Source organism: Schistocerca americana, chromosome 11 (assembly GCF_021461395.2).
Source record: "Schistocerca americana isolate TAMUIC-IGC-003095 chromosome 11, iqSchAmer2.1, whole genome shotgun sequence".
NCBI lineage: Eukaryota > Metazoa > Arthropoda > Insecta > Orthoptera > Acrididae > Schistocerca > Schistocerca americana.
The window spans coordinates 141,197,924-141,220,078 of NC_060129.1; the positions used below are offsets into that span (position 1 = coordinate 141,197,924).

Consider the following 22,155-nt stretch of genomic DNA (forward strand, 5'->3'; position numbering starts at 1 on the left):
ATTTATTATATTAAACTTACAGTTATAAATAATATGTCAAATGAAAGAGCAACTCAAGCAGTTCTACGAAGAACCTTATAAATGTCTAATGTGAGCACCATTTGTCACACGGCACACATCAAGTCTATAGCCGAGTTCTTCCCAAACATTGATAAGTGTGTTTTCAGGCATTGTAGCAGCAGCTGCTTCAGTCCGGTATCTTAATTCAGGGAGGGCTGCTGGTAGCGGAGGCACGTACACACGGTCCTTGATGAAGCCCCAACGGAAAAAATCGCACGGTGTTAGGTCGGGTGAAACTGGAGGCAGTGCAAAGCAAGCCCTGGCATTGGGCCCCTTGCGGCCTATCCAGCGCTTGGGTACAGTGAAGTTCAACCAATCGCGTACTTCGCTATGCCAGTGAGGTGGGGCACCATCTTGCTGGAAAATGAAGTTCTCTGGCTCATCTTCTTCCAACTGAGGGAAGAGCCATTGCTCGTGTATCAAGGTAAGAAGTGCGAGTTACTGTAGGTTCACCAAAATAAAGGCCCATAAACTTTCTGCTGGGATACGGAACAGTCACTTTAGCGGAATCTCGTCGCATTTTTACCACCTCGTGAGGATTTAATGAGCCCCAGATGCGCACATCGCGAGTGTCAACATGTCCACTAAGGTGAAAGATCGATTCCTCAATGAAGGCAACATGATCCAGAAAATCTTCATAAGGCATGAAACAACATTTCGTTTGCGAAGTTGGCACGTAATTCATGGTGTGCCAGCTTTAGACCCTGTAATCACTGTAAACAGTAAGGACGTAGTTGTACGCGTTTTCTTAAAACTTTCCAAATGGTCGACATGGAACTTGTAATTCACGACTAGCCTTCTGGACTGATTTCTTTGGGCTATGAGTAAACGAGTCTCTCACTCGCTCAACAGTCTCTTCACTAACTCTTGGTCGGCCTGTGCTCTTCCCTTCACAAAGGCAGCCGGTATCTTCAAATTGATGGTACCATCTACGTACGTTATTATCACTTGGAGGATCATAACCGAACTTTAGCCAGAACGCATGTTGCACAGAAACTACAGTTTCGGTCTGTGCAAACTGCGAAACACAAAACGCTTTCTGTTCACTAGTCGCCATGTTCGCTACAACTGCTGTCTAGCGGAGTGTGGCGGAAACATTGCGCGCTGCGCATGCGCACTGGCGCCAAACACAACTGTTTCAGTTGCTCTTTCATGTGTCATATCATTTATAACTGTGAGTTTAATGTAATAAATATTCTTCCTTATTGTTTCTTTTGCTGACGCCATAGTCCTGCAGTGATCGCAGGGTCGGCGCGGTTAGAACAGATTTGGCAAGGTTAGTTTTAGGGGTGGCTGGATGCCCTTACCACCACCACCACCCCGTACCCGCCAGGATGGGATCAGTGTATCCCAGCTGTCCTTATCTAGTGTAAATCGTGAAATAGCGCGAACGTGTTTCAAATGTCTGCGACACGTGTAACTGAAGCAGAACTTTGGGACCAGCCTAGTATTCACCTAGCAGGATGGGGAAAACCGCCTAAAAACCACATCCGGGCTGTCCGGCACACTGGCACTCGTCATTAATCCGCCGGGTGGATTCGATCCGGGGCCGGCGCGCCTACCCGAGTTCAGGAAGCAGCGCGTTAGCGTCTCGGCTACCCTGGCGGCTAATGTAATAAATATTATAAAGCGTAAAAACCCCGATATTCATTTATAAACACCCTGTAGTGCTGAAGGAAATACTTAACTTTGACTACTACACGGAAGTGTCGCAATGAAAGGGCGACATACAGAATAAGCAAAGTTCTGCAGTATGAACACTTCTAAGTCGCTGCTGTACAAGTCACTAGTCTTGAAGCTACTCTTGAACTGGCCATGACCAATCGGGCTTGACGCTTATGTCCTCTTCGCATAGGGGCCGCTGCTGTAGCGTTGTCATGTTGGAAAGTGGTCGGTCAGTGTGCGACTGGCTGGCTGGCTTCTTCTCGCAGCCTGTCGTTCCCGACTGGCGTGCCGGCGCTTAACTTTACGGCGTAACATTCCTACCTCCCCCCCCCCCCTAACCAAAAGCGACGGACCATTGTCGTATAAGGAGCACGACAGCGGGAGGGGAGGCAGGAGTGTGGACGCGGCGATGGACTGGAAGCTGTGGCTGCAGGGGACGTCAGACGTCCAGTCGTACCCCGCAATCTGGCCTTCGCTCTGGTGGAATTGCTCCCCGGAAAACGCCCAGAAAGGTATTCGTACGGGAATCCACAATGATGGACAAGAGTGGATGTAGGTGATCAGACAGGATGCTTACGTGTCACCTGTCAGAGTCGTATCTAGACGTCTCAGGGGCCAGTAGATGGTTCGAGTGCTGACACATTATCTGCGACTCCAGTAATGCTGGCAACTGATGTCTTATGCATGGTGATCATATCAACATGTATTGCATCAAAAACAGCCTGAAGATGACGCACTGAAGCGTTGAAACTGGTAGCGACAAAATAAAATCAAATCATAAGGACAGCTGTAGGTGTTTTTTATTTGCCACGATAGTAAACGGCCGTCGTCGCAGAGACCTCCTGCTGAAAGGATGGACATATAAAACATTGAGGTCTGTTGAATGGGGATGATGATGCTGATGTTTGGTTTGTGGGGCGCTCAACTGCAGGGTCATCAGTGCCTGTAAGAATGCCCAATTTTTACCCAGTCCAATTTAGCAACGAATGATGATGATGATGAAATGATGAGAGCAACACAAACACCCAGTCCCCAGGCAGAGAAAATACCCAATCCGGCTGGGAATCGAACCCGGGAACCCATGATCCAGAGGCAGCGACGCTAGCCACTAGACCATGAGCTGCGGACGGTGAGTGGGGAGTCCATGCTACTGAAGCTCCTCGGCCAGTCAATCAACTGTGAAACGTTGCGGTGAGATATTGTTGCACGATCTGTAGAAACTGGAATTGTGCCCTAATTGTGCATGTACCTTGCATTGTCTTACTGCAAGGGTAACCTTATCGAATATCTGTGGTAATGCGTTACACACAAATCGGTGATACACAGCACCTGTTAGTCTGATTACTAAAGTGTTCAGCTTTGTAAGTTTGACAGTTCCTGCTTGTACACAGATACTGAAACAATTCTGGTTCAAATGGCTGTAAGCACTATGGGACTTAACATCTGAGGTCATCAGTCCCCTAGACTTCGAACTACTTAAACCTAACTAACCTAAGGACATCACACACACCCATGCCCGAGGCAGGATTCGACCCTGTGACCGTAGCAGCAGCCCGGTTCCGGACTGGAGCGCCTAGGACCTCTCGGCCATAGCGGCCGGCAAACGATTCTGATGCCTCACTTCTGTAACGGATCGAGGTTTTGCATCTGGCCATATGTGAGTTATCATACAGCTTAAAAAAACTAAAGGTACAAAATTTTAGAGTGATTTGAGTAGATAAAGAAAATTTTAGTGTGTTTATAGATAAAAGAAACACCCCTTGCACTTGACAAAAATATAACAGGTGTACTGCTTCACCGCTAGGCATCCAGTAATCATTTGACGCTACTCATGTTCGGAGGGGTGTGACGAATATTTGTTCAGGGGTGTTTCTGACCCCCTAAGGGTTTCTCTTCAGGGTGTGGGGGGGGGGGGGGGTGGCGCTTAAGTGTTTCGTGTACGAGACACTGATAGAGGCCCCAAAAGATTTGGTTGCGAGTGTAGCTAATGCTGCAGCCATTATTCGTGAAACAGCTGGTGGTGAACATCACTAAAAAAATTGCTATCACTAGTATTAAGGGGCCATCTATCTGCTCATTTATCTCATCACTCCATTTGAAGTACGTCCTCGTGAGACTATACTTAGTTCTGCAATATCGGCACGAAAAATCATGGCAGTATACACCAGTCTACCGTTCGTTAAAGATTTTGTTCAGTGCTTAGAAAAGATCTTGATGAAACTGAATATCTCCACAAACCCACCTGGAAGATGCAGGAACACCTAAAGTCGGACAAGAATGCTCGCAGATCCCTGGAAGAAGCAGGAATTGACAGAATTCCATATAGTTGTAGAGACGTGTACATGGGTACTACTAAAAGAACAGCGCAAGAGCACAAGGGCAACTGCTGAATTGGAGGAATGATAGGTCAACTGTTGCGGGACATGCTTTGCATCCAAGAGACCATCGGATTCCACTTGATGAAACTCAGATACTGGCAGCCACAACTGGACACCATGAAAGGCTGCATAGGAAGTCCATAGAGACTTTTAAAACATCCCAATTTTTTTAATCGAAAGGAAGAGCGTGTGAAGCTCGTTGGTATCTGGATCCCAGTGTTGAAAAAGATGTATTCCAGTCTTCACCATGCCGTGACGGCAATAGCGGACGGCAGCGACCTGTTGTACTCGATATTTCAAAAGCTGTGTCGTCACACCTCTGCACGGGAGCACGTGGAAACGGAATTTTACTTCAGTCAGTTGCGATCCAAGGTGTGTATCGGACGTCTGAAGAAGCTACAACCTCCATTGAAGTACTACGCCGCAGATGGAGACGAAACGTTGTGTCTGAACAAAAAATTCATACGCTCAGGACTTAACAGCACGCCATCCAAACAAATTACAAAAATGGCTCTATGTATGTCTGTTCATCTCCACTCTTTTCTCTGTATGTACGTTCCACATCTCCAACTACACCGGTGGACCGATTTCACCCAAACTTGGTACACATATCACTTACAGTCTGGTGAGAAATGTGCATCTACCAGAGGGTTGGGAGTGAAAAAGCAGTGTAGCCCACGACACATCGAATCTGTGCTTTAGCCATCCGGTATTTGAGAATGGGATCACTTCGAGACTTGCAACGAACTTTGCACGTAATTTCAAACCTCTAAGAAACATTTTCTCACGTCCCTCCACAAAACAGACAGTGAGGTGAAAGGAGGAGATAGGCATAGATAGAAGGAGCAGGTGGACAGAGAGAGGGTAGAGAAGGAGATGGACAGAGAAAGAAAAGACGAAGTGGAGAGAGACAAGGTGAGGAAGGCTTAGGAAGAGAAAGGGGGGAGGTAGTGAACACAGAGAGAGGGGGAGGAAGAAATGGACAAAGAAAGGGGATAGGAGGAGTTGGACAGAGACAAGATAGATGAGGAGATGGACAGAGAAAGGGGTGGAAATAAACAGAGAGAGGGGGGAAGAGATGGACAGTGATAGGGAGGAGAGGGAGATGGACAGAGAGATTGATGTAGAGAGGGGCAGGAGGCGACGATGGACAGAGCAGATGAGGGGGGGAGGACAGGGAGGGGGTAAGAGGAGGTGGACAGAGAGAGAGAGAGAGAGAGAGGGGATGAAGGAGAAGATGGGCAGAGAGAAAAGAGACAGGGGGAGGCAGGAGATGGACTAACACAAGATTGGAGAAAATACGTACCCAGACAAAATCGCGTACTGACCTAGTATTTTAATAAATGTGAAATTTACGCCCGTGAAAAGCTACGTTTTACAAAATAAATGACACAAAAGTTCTGAGACTGGCGTGGCAAAACATGAAAACAATATGCCTGTTGTATATGTGTACACGCCTTACAAATTCTGGAACAATGATCCCAGTGGAGCAAGCGTGGCTTGAATTATTGGACGTTTCTCATTTGGTCTGGTTTCCTCGCTTTGTTTGGCTGTCCGACCGCCCTCACAATACGGATCACGACCTTTGCATACACTGCCCGCAGGAAAAGGGAAACAGTTTGCAGAAAATACTCAGTAAAACTCAAACACACACACACACACTCACACACATACATACATACACGCTACCACCAACTATAGCGAGTCGTCATTGTCAACCGCGCGAAGTGAGGTCAGAAGAAAGAGAATAGAAATGACGTGACTCTTGGTCGTCGCAGGAAGATCTCTGGTGAAGGAACAAAAGAGGGCGGGAGATTTTTTCCGCTTCCATTATTGCGTATTCTCGCCCGGCCTCGAGCTAATAAATATTACGCCCCGTTCATTCTACCAACCCTCAGCGCTCATTTTAAAAATGTAAATTGCTACTTAGAAACGTCCTGGAACTGACGAATGAATACTGTATTCTCCATTTGTACTTTTATAATTCACACAGGTTGGTAAGTAAAAGGTATAACCAGGCCCCCACAACCGCACGAGTGGTCGACTGTGAAGAGCGGACAAATTGAATAGCTGGGCGGCGGCCATTAGAGTGGTAAACTGACGCGCGGAGTTCGAATGTTTATACGAGGGCCGTTCAGAAAGTAACCTCCGGTTGATTTAAAAAAATACACCAAGTTAAATAAAAATATTTTAATATATACATCTTACAACTACATCTTTGCACTATTTTTCTACATAGTCTCCATAGCGATTGAGGCACTTATCGTATCTCTTCACAAGCTTTGAAATTCCTTCTGCATAAAAATCACCCGCTTGTGCCTGGAGCCAGCCTGTGACCGCATCTTTGAGCTCTTCGTCGTCATCAAACCGCTGTGACCCGAGCCATTTCTTCAAATGCATGAAGAGGTGATAATCACTTGGCGCCAGGTCTGGGCTGTAAGGTGGATGGTTGATAACGTCCCACTTGAAGGACTCAAGAAGGGCCGTTGTTCTGCGAGCAGAGTGAGGATGGGCGTTATCGTGCAAAAAAACGATACCGGAAGTCAGCATACCACGGCGTTTGTTCTGTATAGCCCGTCGTAACTTTTTTATTGTTTCACAGTACACGTCTCGATTAATGGTCGTACCACGTTCCATGAATTCAACCAACAACACCCCTTTGGCATCCCAAAACACCGTTGCCATCAGTTTTCTGGCAGAAAAATCTTGCGAGGCTTTTCTTGGTTTGGTAGGCGAATTTGAATGTGCACACATCTTTGATTGTTCTTTTGTCTCAGGGTTCACGTACTTAATCCAGATTTCGTCACCGGTCACGATTCTGTTTAACAATGGTTCTCCTTCGTCCTCATAACGTGACAGAAAGTCTAATTCAGAGGCCATTCTTTGATTTTTGTGGTGGTCGGTAAGAATTTTGGGCACCCATCGTGCACAGAACTTACGGTAACCCAATCTTGCTGTCACTATCTCGTACAAGAGAGTACAAGTGGAAAACCAGTAGACAACTCCGACATTGAGAAACGTCGATTTTCACGAACTTTTGCATCAACTGTCTGAACGAGTTCGTCAGTCACCAATGATGGTCTACCACTCCCCTCTTCATCATGAACGTTTTCTCGTCCACTTTTAAATAAACGTGCCCATTCACGGACAACTCCTTTACTCATAACTCTTGGTCCGTACACGGCACAAAGCTCACGATGAATAGCTGCTGCAGAATATCCTTTGGCTGTAAAAAACCTTATGACAGCACGCACTTCACATTTGGCGGGGTTTTCTATTGCAGCACACATTTCAAACTGCCACAAAAACTAAACTAGCGCAGGTACGACGTTCACTCGACCACGGCTGGATGCCGACTGACCTGTTGAGTGCGTGAACGCACAAATGGCGTCGCTACTCCCCCCACAACCCGCACTGTGACCAATCGGAGGTTACTTTCTGAACCGCCCTCGTACATCGCTTTTGGTTATTAAATGCCTTCCCTTGAGTTAGGTCGCAAACATAATGCCTCATTTAAATGCTTTACTACAATATACTTTTTAATTTATGAACAAACGGCAACTAGTCACAGTTTATGAATTTATCTTACGTACTACATGGAATCTGCCGTAGCTAAAAGTTATGTACTGGACCCCTAGCATTTTTCGTAGTTCATTTACGACAGATGTACGCAAAATGCATCAAAATACTCAAAGATTTGACCACTATATTAATAGATATTTTCTGACGCTACCTTGCTTTAGATTTTATGACGAGAAGTGCGTTACATATGGCATAGTGCTTTGGCAACACACGAACAAATTATCAAGTTTCAACCTAACCTAGACCATGAAAACACTACCGATCAGCCAACTTTCTTCAAAATGATCAGAACATATAAAATGGTATTCTGTCGGTCGGAAATCTTGCCTCCTGACAGCGTGTAACCATTTTTGTAACAGCTGAGAAAGGAAACCTGCAAATAGATGCACAGACATTATGGCAATACCGTGTTACAAAAACATTTATTAAGCAAGTGCACTGACATACGAAACAACTTAAAATATTCACATACCTGTGAAATGCATTATTCGTTCCTTTCTCAAATTTATTTGTACAATTAATCGCTGCGTAACTCTTCACCATTGTACTTCTTTTGATTGGAATGTACAGACAGTAGACATACGAGTAACAAATACTGTATGTACGCCCCAACAAATATACAACGTTGAATCAGGATCTTCATAAACAACAATACTACACAACACATCAGACTACAACCACTATAATGGCGTCCAGCCGAAGGTTCAAATTGTCCCGCGACTGCAGCGCCATCAGTGAGTCTAGTTATTTTTTACAAGGTCTTTGGGTATAACATTCGTATTAGTTTGCGTGATACAAAACTTTGTGCACCGTAGTGGTAATACGTATTGTGGTTTCGATTTAATGTATTTTTCGAGGGAAAAAAAATTCGAGATTATTCTGCGATGTTGAGCTTCTGCGAATATTTCGAATGTTCTGCAACATTCTGGATCCGAATCAGTTACGCGAAGCCAGTTCTTAAATACGAAGATAAAGAAAAAAAATCGTTTTTCGCGAAATCCTTATATTGGTTCTCTAAATATTCACCTTCAAAATTTTTGCACTTCTGTACACGTTCGAATCATGCGGGAAACATTTTTTCCGCTCTGATCTTGGTATAGAAAAACAAGATTTTGGTCGTTTTTATTATTTTTTTTCAGGGGTTCGACGTGGTCACAGATCTTTCGTTTGACACAAGGAAACCAAAATGTCACGAGGCGAAATGAGTATCCGCCTACAGAGAGAAACTAAGAGAAGAAAAGGAATGGTTTTGCGAGCAACCAGGTTTTGCAATAAAAGATGTAATTCAACAAACAAGCCATCGAATACAGTGATACCAGGAGAAGCAAAAATTACTACATTGGCTCAATGTTCTGGTACGCTCAAGCAAAAAAGCCTCTAAATAACACCATAGAGCCGTCCGCTGTGGTCGAGGGATACTAGGCGCTTCAGTCTGGAACCGCGCGACCGCTACGGCCGCAGGTTTGAGTCCTGCCTCGGGCGTGGATGCGTGAGATGTCCTTAGGTTAGTCAGGTGTAAGTAGTTCTAAGTTTTACGGGACTGATGACCTCAGATGTTAAGTCCCATAGTGCTCAGAGTCATTTGAACCTTTTTTAACGCCATAGAAATAGAAAACAAAAAGGGCAATCCATTTTCATACCACGAATTCCATTCATTTCAGCTTCCTTAGCATTCAGCCTTAAATCGGTACTGTTTCCGGTACGATTACCATACACTTTAATTATCGATACATAATTTCCGATTGGTGTGGAGTGAATTTAAAAGAATCGTCTTTATTGCGCAGACATCTATACGTAGTGTATCCGCCTGTGGGCTAACCACGAGCTTTCGTGTTTCCATCTGGAAGCAAACAGCAAATTTAGTTTACAATAATATAATCTGAATAAGTTACTAACTATACAAAAGATTAACTGCCCGCATCTCGTGGTCGTGCGGTAGCGTTCTCGCTTCCCACGCCCGGGTTCCCGGGTTCGATTCCCGGCGGGGTCAGGGATTTTCTCTGCCTCGTGATGGCTGGGTGTTGTGTGATGTCCTTAGGTTAGTTATGTTTAAGTAGTTCTAAGTTCTAGGGGACTGATGACCTAAGATGTTAAGTCCCATAGTGCTCAGAGCCATTTGAACAAAAGATTAACTGCGCATTTTCTGCATGCAAAAGAACAACGGTGAAATTTCCGCAATCAGGGTAAAAATAACTGAAAACATTAAATGGTGCTTCAGAGTTATTACTTATGAACGTACCCATAATCACCATCGTATTTGTGTGTTTTAGAGTTTTTGGATCCTTAGTAAGAACTCTTGTTGATGCTGTAACCTAGGCACAAATTGTTTTTATGCGTGGAGGTCACTTTATGGCAAACGTGTTTCTTGGGAGCGAGAATGGCGAGTAGATTTTCTACGTCGTATACCATCTCGCTGGTCAAACAAGTTTTGTAGTTGAGAGCCCATAAATTTGTTCGGTGCGTAAGTTTCTAGCGTTTTTCCATAAGTTTCATTATCACAACAGATATACATAACACAGACTTTAGTCATCAATAACATATTCTCCTTCTCTTTTTACAACAGTCTGTCTACGATGGGGTAACTTTTCAATTCCGCCACTGTTGAAAACACGTGGCGAAGATCTGGTCGAGCCACGTTCGAAGCGCATTTTCGTCCTGAAAGGAAGTTCCTTGAATGTTCTTCGATAGAGAGCGAAATGGTTCAAATGGCTCTAACAAGGGAACCTCCCCATCGCACCCCCCTCAGATTTAGTTATAAGTTGGCACAGTGGATAGGCCTTGAAAAACTGAACACAGATCAATCGAGAAAACAGGAAGAAGTTGTGTGGAACTATGAGAAAAATAAACAAAATATACAAACTGAGTAGTCCATGCGCAAGATAGGCAACATCAAGGATAGTGTGAGTTCAGGAGCGCCGTGGTCCCGTGGTTAGCGTGAGCAGCTGCGGAACGAGAGGTCCTTGGTATTGGTTCAAGTCTTCCCTCGAATGAAAAGTTTAATTTTTTATTTTCAGACAATTATTATCTGTCCGTCTTTTGGGAGTGATTATCACATCCAGAAGAAAACCTAAATCGGGCAAGATAGAAGAATCTTTTTACCCATTCGCCAAGTGTACAAGTTAGGTGGGTCGACAACATATTCCTGTCATGTGACGCACATGCCGTCACCAGTGTCGTATAGAATATATCAGACGTGTTTTCCTGTGGAGGAATCGGTTGACCTATGACCTTGCGATCAAATGTTTTCGGTTCGCATTGGAGACGCACGTCCTTTCGTCTACTAATCGCACGGTTTTGCGGTGTGGTCGCAAAACACACACTAAACTTATTACGGTGAACAGAGATTTCAATGAACGAACGGACAGATCATAACTTTGCGAAAATAAAGAAGTAAACTTTTCACTCGAGGGAAGACTTGAGCCAAGGACCTCTCGATCCGCAGCTGTTCACGCTAACCACAGGACCACGGTGCTCCTGACTTCTCATTATCCTTGATGTTGCCTATCTTTGACACGGACTGCTCAGTTTGTATATTTTGCTTTTTTTCCATAGTTCCACACAACTTCTTCCTGTTTTCTCGATTGATCTGTGTTCAGTTTTTCAAGGCCTATCCACTGTGCCAACTCACAACAAAATATGAGGGGGGTGCGATGGGGAGGTTCCCTTGTAAGCACTATGGGATTTAACATCTGAGGTCATCAGTGCCCTAGAACTTAGAACTACTGAAACCTAACCAACCTAAGGACATTGCACACATCCATGCCCGAGGCAGGATTCGAACCTGCGACCGCTGCAGCCGCGTGTTTCCGGACTGAAGCGCCTAGAACCGCTCGGCCACAACGGCCGGCTGATAGCGGAAAAGGTGAAAATACGAGGGTAAAAAAATCGGGTGAATGAGGAGGGCGTGGGATGAGATTCAACTCCCGTTTTGTATTTTTTGTCTAGCAGAATGCGGACCGACGCTATGGTAGAGAAGAGTCACTTCACGCAGTCTTCCTGGTCACTGGTTTTTGGACTGCTCCTTCAAGACGTTTCAGTTATTGAAATAAATGGCAGCAGTGACGGTCACGCCTCGGGGAAACAAATCGTAGTGCACCACACCGTCGCTTTTCCACCAAATGTACAACATTATCGTTTGAGGATGCACACAGGTGTTTGTATGGGGAGTTGTTGCTTCGCTTTTGGGCTCGACCATTCCTTTCTTCTCCTTATTACAGCATAAAGTCACCATAAAACGATTTAGGATGGGAATGGTCGGTGTTGTTCACGAGCCATCTCACGACAAGCACTCAGAGATGAACCTAGGGTCACCCGTTGATTTTGGCTTAGAGCGTGCGATACCCACACGCCCCTTTTCTGAACCTTCCTCACTGCATGCAAATGTCGCCCGATGGTGGAATGATCACAATTCATCACACTTGCCAATTCTCGAGTTCACTGTCGCGGATCATTGCGCATTAGTGCGTTCGAACGATCTTCATCAAACCGCGAAGACCACTAAAGTCAAAGCGATCTTCCTTAATACCACAAAATCGTTTTTTTGCCGTGTGGGCAGTGCTGCGTCTCGCGTCGGTGCTGTTTATAGCTTTCCGCCCACTGTTGGAGGCTAAACAGTATTCCAGAATGAGATTTTCACTCTGCAGCGGAGTGTGCGCTGATATGAAACTTCTTGGCAGATTAAAACTGTGTGCCCGACCGACACTCGAACCCGGGACCTTTGCCTTTCGCGGGCAAGTGCTCTAACATCTGAGCTACCGAAGCACGACTCACGCCCGGTACTCACAGCTGTACTTCTGCCAGTACCTCGTCTCCTACCTTCCAAACTTTACAGAAGCTCTCCTAGCACTCCAGAAAGAAATCATATAGCGGAGACATGGCTTAGCCACAGCCTGGGGGATGTTTCCAGAATGAGATTTTCACTCTGCAGCGGAGTGTGCGCTGATATGAAACTTCCTGGCAGATTAAAACTGTGTGCCCGACCGAGACTCGAACTCGGGACCTTTGCCTTTCGCGGGCAAGTGCTCTACCAACTGAGCTACCGAAGCACGACTCACGGCCGGTACTCACAGCGTTACTTCTGCCAGTACCTCGTCTCCTACCTTCCAAACTTTACAGAAGCTCTCCTGCGAAACTTGCAGAACTAGCACTCCTGAAAGAAAGGATATTGCGGAGACATGGCTTAGCCACAGCCTGGGGGATGTTTCCACAATGAGATTTTCACTCTGCAGCGGAGTGTGCGCTGATATGAAACTCCCTGGCAGATTAAAACTGTGTGCCCGACCGAGACTCGAACCCGGTAACTTTGCCTTTCGCGGGCAAGTGCTCTACCATCTGAGCTACCGAAGCACGACTCACGCCCGGTACTCACAGCTTTACTTCTGGCAGTACCTCGTCTCCTACCTTCCAAACTTTAGAGAAGCTCTCCTGCGAACCTTGCAGAACTAGCACTCCTGAAAGAAAGGATATTGCGGAGACATGGCTTAGCCACAGCCTGGGGGATGTTTCCAGAATGAGATTTTCACTCTGCAGCGGAGTGTGCGCTGATATGAAGCTTCCTGGCAGATTGAAACTTTGTGCCCGACCGAGACTCGAACCCGGGACCTTTGCCTTTCGCGGGCAAGTGCTCTACCATCCGAGCTACCGAAGCACGACTCACGCCCGGTACTCACAGCTTTTGCTAGACAGTATTGTTTAGTTGGCAAGGTTGAGGTTGTGTGTCTTCTTCTCGTGTTCACTGGCGCCACTCGGTTTCGCAAGCGTTGCCTGTCCGCTAGTGGCAGCAGCGGCGCTTATCAGTATGTAGCAACTGTTGCCCTATCTTTTTGGTCACGTCGTTGTTTCTCCGGGTCGTGTGAGTGGGCCAGTTAGGTTGGGGACTCAGCAGGAGCCAGGTCCACGCAGTGCGAGAACGCGCCGGGACCACTGGAGAGGCGCGTGGACTGCCACATGGAAGGGCTGTGGCCACAACGGTGCACGTCTTTGTCGTTAACCGGATCCAGCAAGCCTTAAGATGAGTCAATCCAAGTACAGTGTGTAAACTTTTAGATGGCAGACCTCTCCCTAGTCCTGAATCGGTAGAAGTCGGTAAACGTCGGGAGGCTTCGGTAGGCACGCAGTTTCGACTGCTGCCAACATTACATAGCTGACTGTGTTGTACAAGGTAGCCATTGTCGTCTGCTTCGTTACAGTTTTTGCGCTGTACTGTTCTGCGTGTTTTTATTGTGCAGTTGTGCTAAACAGTATCAAAATGAGTGAAGAGTCAGTTACTGGCCCCATCTCGGGAGTCGCCAACAACCCCTACCGGTAGGCCTACGGTTAGAAGGAAACCAGTATTACGTAGCGATGCTCGCAAAATTATATTGCGTGTGATGGAATGCTGCGAAAGGGAAAGGGAGCAGAAAAAATTGCTTCACCCCATTTACAAGTCTTCAGTGAGAGCTGCTACATACACAGGACAAAGCACGCGTAGCATCGGAAGATTCAGTTTTCCAAGAATCATCCTGGCGTATCACCACAAACGCCTGGCAAGAAAAGGTGAGTTTCCATTTCAGATATTTAGTTCGCGATCACTTGGAAGGAGCCCCCTATTTCGTCCGAATTACCTTATATTTCATTTTTCCTTCTACCGTATTGCTTTGTATGGAAACACCACTGGTCACTGTATTATTTCGAAACACATTCATATTACTGTACTTTGCAATCGGATGAATGGTTTGTGAGCGCATAGTAGACAAACATAATGTACATGACGATTTCAGCCGGCCGGGGTGGCCGTGCGGTTATAGGCGCTACAGTCTGGAACCGCGTGACCGCTACGGTCGCAGGTTCGAATCCTGCCTCGGGCATGGATGTGTGTGATGTCCTTAGGTTAGTTAGGTTTAAGTTGTTGTAAGTTCTAGGGGACTGATGACCTCAGAAGTTAAGTCGCATAGTGCTCAGAGTCATTTTTTTGCCAACCGGTAGCATAAGGGTGACTTCATCAGAAGGTAAGGTAATTGCATGAAGAGGTGACGAAACCTGGTCAAGGTATATAGAAAACCTATGCAACCGGTTGGAGGATTTTTACATATTTTTCAAACTTATTTACTGCCATTCCCGGCGTCTGATGCCTTCTGCTGTGTCTGTGGCGACTTGCCTTAATATTACAATACTTGTAAGTTGTAAATCGCAGCGAGTTCTTAAACAATTCTTAGTTTACGGCCACTCTTGGTATGTAAGGCCTTCAGACGAGATTGTGGACGCTTGCCTTAAAATTTTGATTTGGTATTTGCATATACGCAGTCTTTAAAACCTTATTTACTGCCATCCATGGCGTCTGATGCCGTCTGCTGTGTTTGTGCCGACTTGGCTTTAATATTTCAATACCTGTAATTTGTAAGTTGCAGCGAGAGTTTTAAACAATTCTTAATTTATTGCCATTGCTGGCGTGCAACGACTTCTGCCCAGATCACAGTGGATTGCTTCTAAAACATTATCTGCTGTGTCTGTATTTAATGGTGATTTTCTAAACTGCAACTCTCTGAAAGCACTATTATTTACACTGTTGTTTATGTCTTCATTAATAACGTGTGGTATTTTTATTTATTGTTGAGTCTGGAATTACTGGTTTAAAATAAATTGTGTGTGTAACTGATTACGGCCCCGACCACAATCGTAACCGAATCCTGCTTTCCCTTGACTACTATCAGATCTCACCGTGTTCGGTCCAGTCACATTATCTCCCCAAATGAGACAAATGTTTCTGGTTGTCCCCGCTGCTGCCACCCCTCTACTGAAACACAAGAATAAGTCGGAAATTTTCCGATTATTCCACTGGTAACTCCATCCTCTAGCGCCCATAGATCCACTCACTATCTCCAAATGATAAACTGAAAACATGTAAACTCAAATAGCAACAGTGAACTACAAATAAAAAATGAAAATTGGTAAATGAACCCACATCAGCCGGAGTACCAACATACAAAATAAAAACCCACCAACCTAATATGTGTGTGGGAACGGCCTTGCCCCAGGGGATACACCGGTTCCCGTGAGATCCCTGAAGTCAAGCGCTGTCGGGCGTGTCTGGCACTTGGATGGCTGACCATCCAGGCCGCCATGCGCTGTTGCCATTTTTCGGGGCGCACTCAGCTTCGTGATGCCAATTGAGGAGCTACTCGACCGAATAGTAGCGGCTCCGGTCAAATAAAACCATCATAACGACCGGGAGAGCGGTGTGCTGACCACACGCCCCTCCTATCCGCATCCTCAGTTGAGGATGACATGGCGGTCGGATGGGCCACTTGTGGCCTGAAGACGGAGTGCTTCAGTATATATATGTATATATATATATATATAGTGTGTGTTCCACATTCCCTCCTAACGATTGGACCGATGTCAGCCAAACTTGGTACACGTGTGCATAACTGTCAGGTGACAATCGCTGCGAGGGTAAGAACTATTAAAGGGGTGGGGATGAGAAAGAAGCATAGACTGCGACGCCTAAATTTTTCAGAATTTATTTAGCCAGGATTTGATAATGAAGAGCACTTGGGGACCGGTAATAAACTTAACACACAATTTAAAACCTTAGCGGAATTTTTTCTCGTTGACAATCCGTACAAAATGATGAAAGGGAAAATGTTTATCACCTACTATGTTTCTGGTGTTCATGCAGATACCGGTGACGAGAAACTGTGTCTTTACGCTAACATAAGGGAAAGAAACGAATGGGTGAGCCCAAACAAAGTACCCACTCCGAATACGAAGACATACGCGCATCCTTAAAAGATAACATTGTCCATTCGGTGGAACAGCGACGGTGTGGTGAATTACGAACTGCATGACGCTATAATTTATTACTTCTTTCCTACTAAGTGTATTTGCAACGCTTTTTCAGATAGTATGCACATATACCACTGAATGCAAATGCAAAATTATATCATTGTACGACACATGGCTTAGGAGATATGATGTCATAAACATTAAGTACAAGGTCAGACTCTGCGTGGTAAGTGCGTGGACGAACAGCTCTTAATAAATATTTGGGCAATGTCGGATTTCTCCGCCAGCTACGGTACAATTTATGATGTGGAATGTGTCAGCTGAACTAACATATAACACATATTTAATTAAAAAAAGAAGAAGAAATACTTGTATGGCTACATTCTGGCCAATTGCAGGGCCTTTTTGTGTATAAATCTATAATTTTATGTATTCAGAATATTTGTACAGTATACTAAGAGGACACCTCCTTAATTTATGTTTGTAAACACTTTTACTTTCTGTCACAAGTAGTATCAAATCACCAGAGAGTGTTGCAGTTGCATGCTTCTGTCCCTTTCTGAGCCAAAGTCAAAGGAGGGTAATGCAGATATTTTCTCTTCCTAGTGTTGGGATCCTGAATATCTGTGTTAGTCTCATACTCAGGTGGACTGTAGGCGACAAATTTCGGAAGTCAGTAAACGTACTGTGAGGCTGTGGTTAAGGTTCGCATCTACCCTCAAGAGGTGCCTGCGAGATATACGTGTGTGAACCCCACACCTAGTTACTTTCTTTTGGGTAATATATACTTCGCCCAGGTGAGGAGTTAGTCCGGAATGGTACCCTGTACGACATCATTCAGTGAAAATATGCGAAATATATGAAGTTACTATGTCCCGAAAGATGTGACAATAGCAACGGAGCCTAAAAGTTATAGCATCTCAGCTACACGTCTTCTCCAGTTTCAGTATTCATCAATATAAACAGTTCGGATGGTCGACTGGGCGTACTCGCTTCGCCTTTACATGTAATAGAATTGCAACGATGCAGAGAAGTTTGGCTTGGCGCCTGCGCAAGAATGATACGTAAAATAAAAAAATTAAAAATTAAAGAAATAATGAAAAAGCCGCTTTAACGTGCGAAATGCGGGATTCGGACAGGTGCGTCGGCCTTGGTTTGAACCCGCATGATGGACTGACTACTGTGGCCGGTGTGGTAGCCGGCCTGGATGTGGATTTTGGGCGGTTTCCCATACCAGACTATGTGAATACTGCGCTCGTTCTCAACTCCCTCTTCAGTTACGGGATTCCCACTCTTCATATGGGTGATACTACACGCAGTAAGTTGGGGTACACACATTCCGTCCCAGGCGATAACGGGGTGGCAACAGAAAGGCCATCTAGCCACCACTTGCAAGAGGAACTTCCCATTGCACCCCCTCAGATTTAGTAGTAAGTTGGCCCATTGGATGGCCCATCAAAAACTGAACACAGATCAAGCATCAAAATACGAGGTGCATTCAAGTTCTAAGGCCTCCGATTATTTTTCTAATTAACTACTCAGCCGAAACTGGCGTTACTTCTCGACGTAATCGCCCTGCAGACGTACACATTTTTCACAACGCTGACTCCATGATTCCATGGCAGCGGCGAAGGCTTCTTTAGGAGTCTGTTTTGACCACTGGAAAATCGCTGAGGCAATAGCAGCACGGCTGGTCAATGTGCGGCCACGGAGAGTGTCTTTCATTGTTGGAAAAAGCCAGAAGTCACTAGGAGCCAGGTCAGGTGAGTAGGGAGCATGAGGAATCACTTCAAAGTTGTTATCACGAAGAAACTGTTGCGTAACGTTAGCTCGATGTGCGGGTGCGTTGTCTTTGTGAAACAGCACACGCGCAGCCCTTCCCGGACGTTTTTGTTGCAGTGCAGGAAGAAATTTGTTCTTCAAAACATTTTCGTAGGATGCACCTGTTACCGTAGTGCCCTTTGGAACGCAGTCGGTAAGGATTACACCCTCGCTGTCCCAGAACGTGGACACCATTTTTTCAGCACTGACGGTTACCCAAAATTTTTTTGGTGGCGGTGAATCCATTGAGCTGACTGGCGCTTTGTTTCTGGATTGAAAAATGGCATCCACGTCTCATCCATTGTCACAACCGACGAATAGAAAGTCCCATTCATGCTCTCGTTGCGCGTCAACATTGCTCGGCAACGTGCCACACGGGCAGCCGTGTGGTCGTCCGTCAGCTTTCGTGGCACCCACCTGGATGACACTTTTCGCATTTTCAGGTCGTCATGCAGGATTGTGTGCACAGAACCCACAGAAATGCCAACTCTGGAGGCGATCTGTTCAACAGTCATTCGACGACCCCCAAAAACAATTCTCTCCACTTTCTCGATCGTGACGTCAGACTGGCTTGTGCGAGCCCGAGGTTGTTTCGGTTTGTTGTCACACGATGTTCTGCCTTCATTAAACTGTCGCACCCACGAACGCACTTTCGACACATCGATAACTCCATCACCACATGTCTCCTTCAACTGTCGATGAATTTCAATTGGTTTCACACCACGCAAATTCAGAAAACGAATGATTGCACGCTGTTCGAGTAAGGAAAACGTCGCCATTTTAAGTATTTAAAACAGTTGTCATTCTCGCCGCTGGCGGTAAAATTCCATCTGCCGTACGGTGCTGCCATCTCTGGGACGCATTTACAATGAACGCGGCCTCATTTTAAAACAATGCGCATGTTTCTATCTCTTTCCAGTCCGGAGAAAAAAAATCGGAGGCCTTAGAACTTGAGTGCACCTCGTAGGAAGAAGGTGTACTGAACTGTGGGAAAAAAAAGATGAAAGAAATAGTCAACGGTCCAAACTTAATCTATGCAGTATTGGGGAGCGCTTATCATGCGTGTGTCGTGGTTGTGGGGTCTCGGGGTTTGACGGCGAAGCGAGAGACCCGGTGAAAATCTCACTTGGTCCAAACTTTTTTTTTTTTCCAAAGTTACGTACTTCCCGACCGGTCACTGGCGTGCCTGTTTGCTGTGTTGTAATTTGTGTGTGTGTGTCATGGCGTAACGTGAGTTCTCTACAGTGACGTGTAACGAAGGAATCTGCAGACGTACGCACCTCCTATCTGTTGTAAACAGTTACCGCATGTTATCCCTCTTGCGTTCCTTTTTTAGAAGTTTTGACACTTTAATTCGTTCGTTCTAACATAATTCACACCCGTTTATTTCTTGTTTTCCTTCTATGGGGCATCTCGCCTGCTGTTCCATCATCTTTCGGGCATGCACTCGGGACAGCGACAATTCTTCTTGTGATATTTCGGCTAGAAACCTCCCAGCCATCTTCAAGGCGACTCAGAGACTGAGTTCATAGCGTTTGCGCGTGCCTATATATACGGAGAGTCACGTGATACAAAGCTGCTGAGGATTGAAAGCGCATGCGTCAAAGATGTCAAAGTCGCCACTACTGCGCTAGTCATAGATAAGAAGTATATAGCAAAGATAAACATATAAGCGCAGAGTGCAAACAAAATAGTGCTGCTGCGAATCCACTGTACTTGTGAATAAGTAATTAATCTTTAAAAGTGGTAACACCTGTCGGAAGTGAAGATGCAGAAATTCTTTCCGAACGAAGGTGCGAAATAAGCGGTTTCCAAGCACTGTCAAGATGAAATCCTTCGTCCCGCTTTAGCAGGTTGTCGGCTAGTTGTATTTCTACAGCTTCCTTAATAACTGAGTCCCAGAAAGATCTTTATAATCCATGGCACGGCCAGTAGAAATGGAATGTTCGGCAACTGCTGATTTGTTGGACTGAAGAAGACGTGTGTACCGCTGGTGTTGGACGTAGCGTTCCTGTACAGGCGCGTGGTTTGCCCTATGTAGCGTTTGCCACACTCACAAGGGAACCGAGCGAGGTGGCGCAGTGGTAGCACACTGGACTCGCATTCGGGAGGACGACGGTTCAATCCCGCGTCCGGCCATCCTGATTTAGGTTTTCCGTGATTTCCCTAAATCGGTCCAGCCAAATGCTGGGATGGTTCCTTTGAAAGGGCACGGCCGACTTCCTTCCCCATCCATCCCTTATCCGATGAGACCGATGACCTCGCTGTTTGGTCTCTTCCCCCAAACAACCCAACCCAACTCACAAGGGATTTCATAAACTCCCGCCTTTCGCAAGAGCAGATCCTCCTTAACGGATCCCAACAAGGCTGCAGTCTTAGCTGGTGGGCGGAATATCACATCCACTTCGTGTTTCTTCAAGATTCTAGCGATTTTAAAAGAAACATTACCCACGTACGGGAGAAAGGCTGTAGATTTCACTTACCTTTCCACTTCCTCATCTTTTTCCTGTGATTTTTCTGCAGTTTTTATTTGCAGGGCTTTCCTAATAAGCTGTTGCGAATAGCCATTTCTCCTAAAAACTGCCTCCAGGTGTACAAGCTCATCCTGCAGGCTGTCAACATCAGACACTACATGAGCCCTGTGGACCAAAGTTTTCAGAACACTCATAATTTGCGACGGATGGTGGCAGCTAGACGCCTGCAAATACAGGTCTGTGTGTGTGGGCTTACGGTATACGCAATGACCTAGGGATCCATCTTCTTTCCGGCGAACCAGCACTTCCAGAAACGGTGAACAGCCATTCTTCTCTCGCTCCGTAGTGAACTTGATGTTTCCGTGAATGGAATTGAGATGTTCCAAAAACTCTATCAGTTTATCCTCTCCGTGGGGCCACACTACAAAAGTGTCATCCACGTATCTCCAGAAGACCGTCGGTTTTAATACTGCTGAGTTGAGGGCTTTCTCTTCAAAATCCTCCACAAACAAATTAGCCACCAGGGGAGAGAGAGGGCTCCCCATAGCGACACCGTCAATTTGTTCGTAATATTGTTCATCAAATAAAAAATAAGTGGAGGTTAATGCATGCTTAAACAAAGCTGTTAAATCATCCTCAAACTTGCTGCTAATGAGATACAGGGAGTCAGCCAGAGGTACTTTCGTGAACAACGAGACAACGTCAAAACTAACTAATAAATCTGTGCTATTGAGCTTGAGACCTTTCAGCCTACTGATAACATCCGACGAGTTGCGGATATGATGTTCACATTTCCCCACAAACGGTCTCAACACAGAGGCTAAATATTTTGCCAATGAGTACTTTGGTGCACCTATATTGCTAACTATTGGTCGAAAAGTCAGCACTTTTAAAATCCGTTAAGGATGATCTGCTCTTGCGAAAGGCGGTAGTTTATGAAATCCCTTGTGACTGTGGCAAACGTTTCATAGGGCAAACCACGCGCACTGTACAGGAACGATGCGTCGAACACGAGCGGTACACACGTCTTCTTCAGTCCAACAAATCAGCAGTTGCCGAACATTGCATTTCTACTGGCCATGCCATGGATTATAAAGATGTTAACTACTGCTTCATCTTTCTGGGACTCAGTTATTAAGGAAGCTGTAGAAATACAACTAGCCGACAACCTGCTAAACCGGGACGAAGGATTTCATCTTGACAGTGCTTGGAAACCGCTTATTTCGCACCTTCGTTCGGAAAGAATTTCTGCATCTTCACTTCCGACAGATGTTACCACTTTTAAAGATTAATTATTTATTTACAAGCACGGTGGATTCGCAGCAGCACTGTTTTGTTTGCACTCTGCGCTTATATGTTTATCTTTGCTATATACATCTTATCTATGACTAGCGAAGTAGTGGCGACTTTGA

The 22,155-nt window shown here is 45.5% G+C and overlaps 1 non-coding gene across 1 annotated transcript; it reads left to right on the plus strand.

Annotated features, from left to right (window-relative positions):
- The first annotated feature begins 17,433 nt into the window (after positions 1 to 17,433).
- Positions 17,434 to 17,538, plus strand: LOC124554266. The gene has a single exon (XR_006968332.1). It is a non-coding gene; the product is annotated as a U6 spliceosomal RNA (small nuclear RNA).
- The last annotated feature ends 4,617 nt before the right edge of the window (positions 17,539 to 22,155 follow it).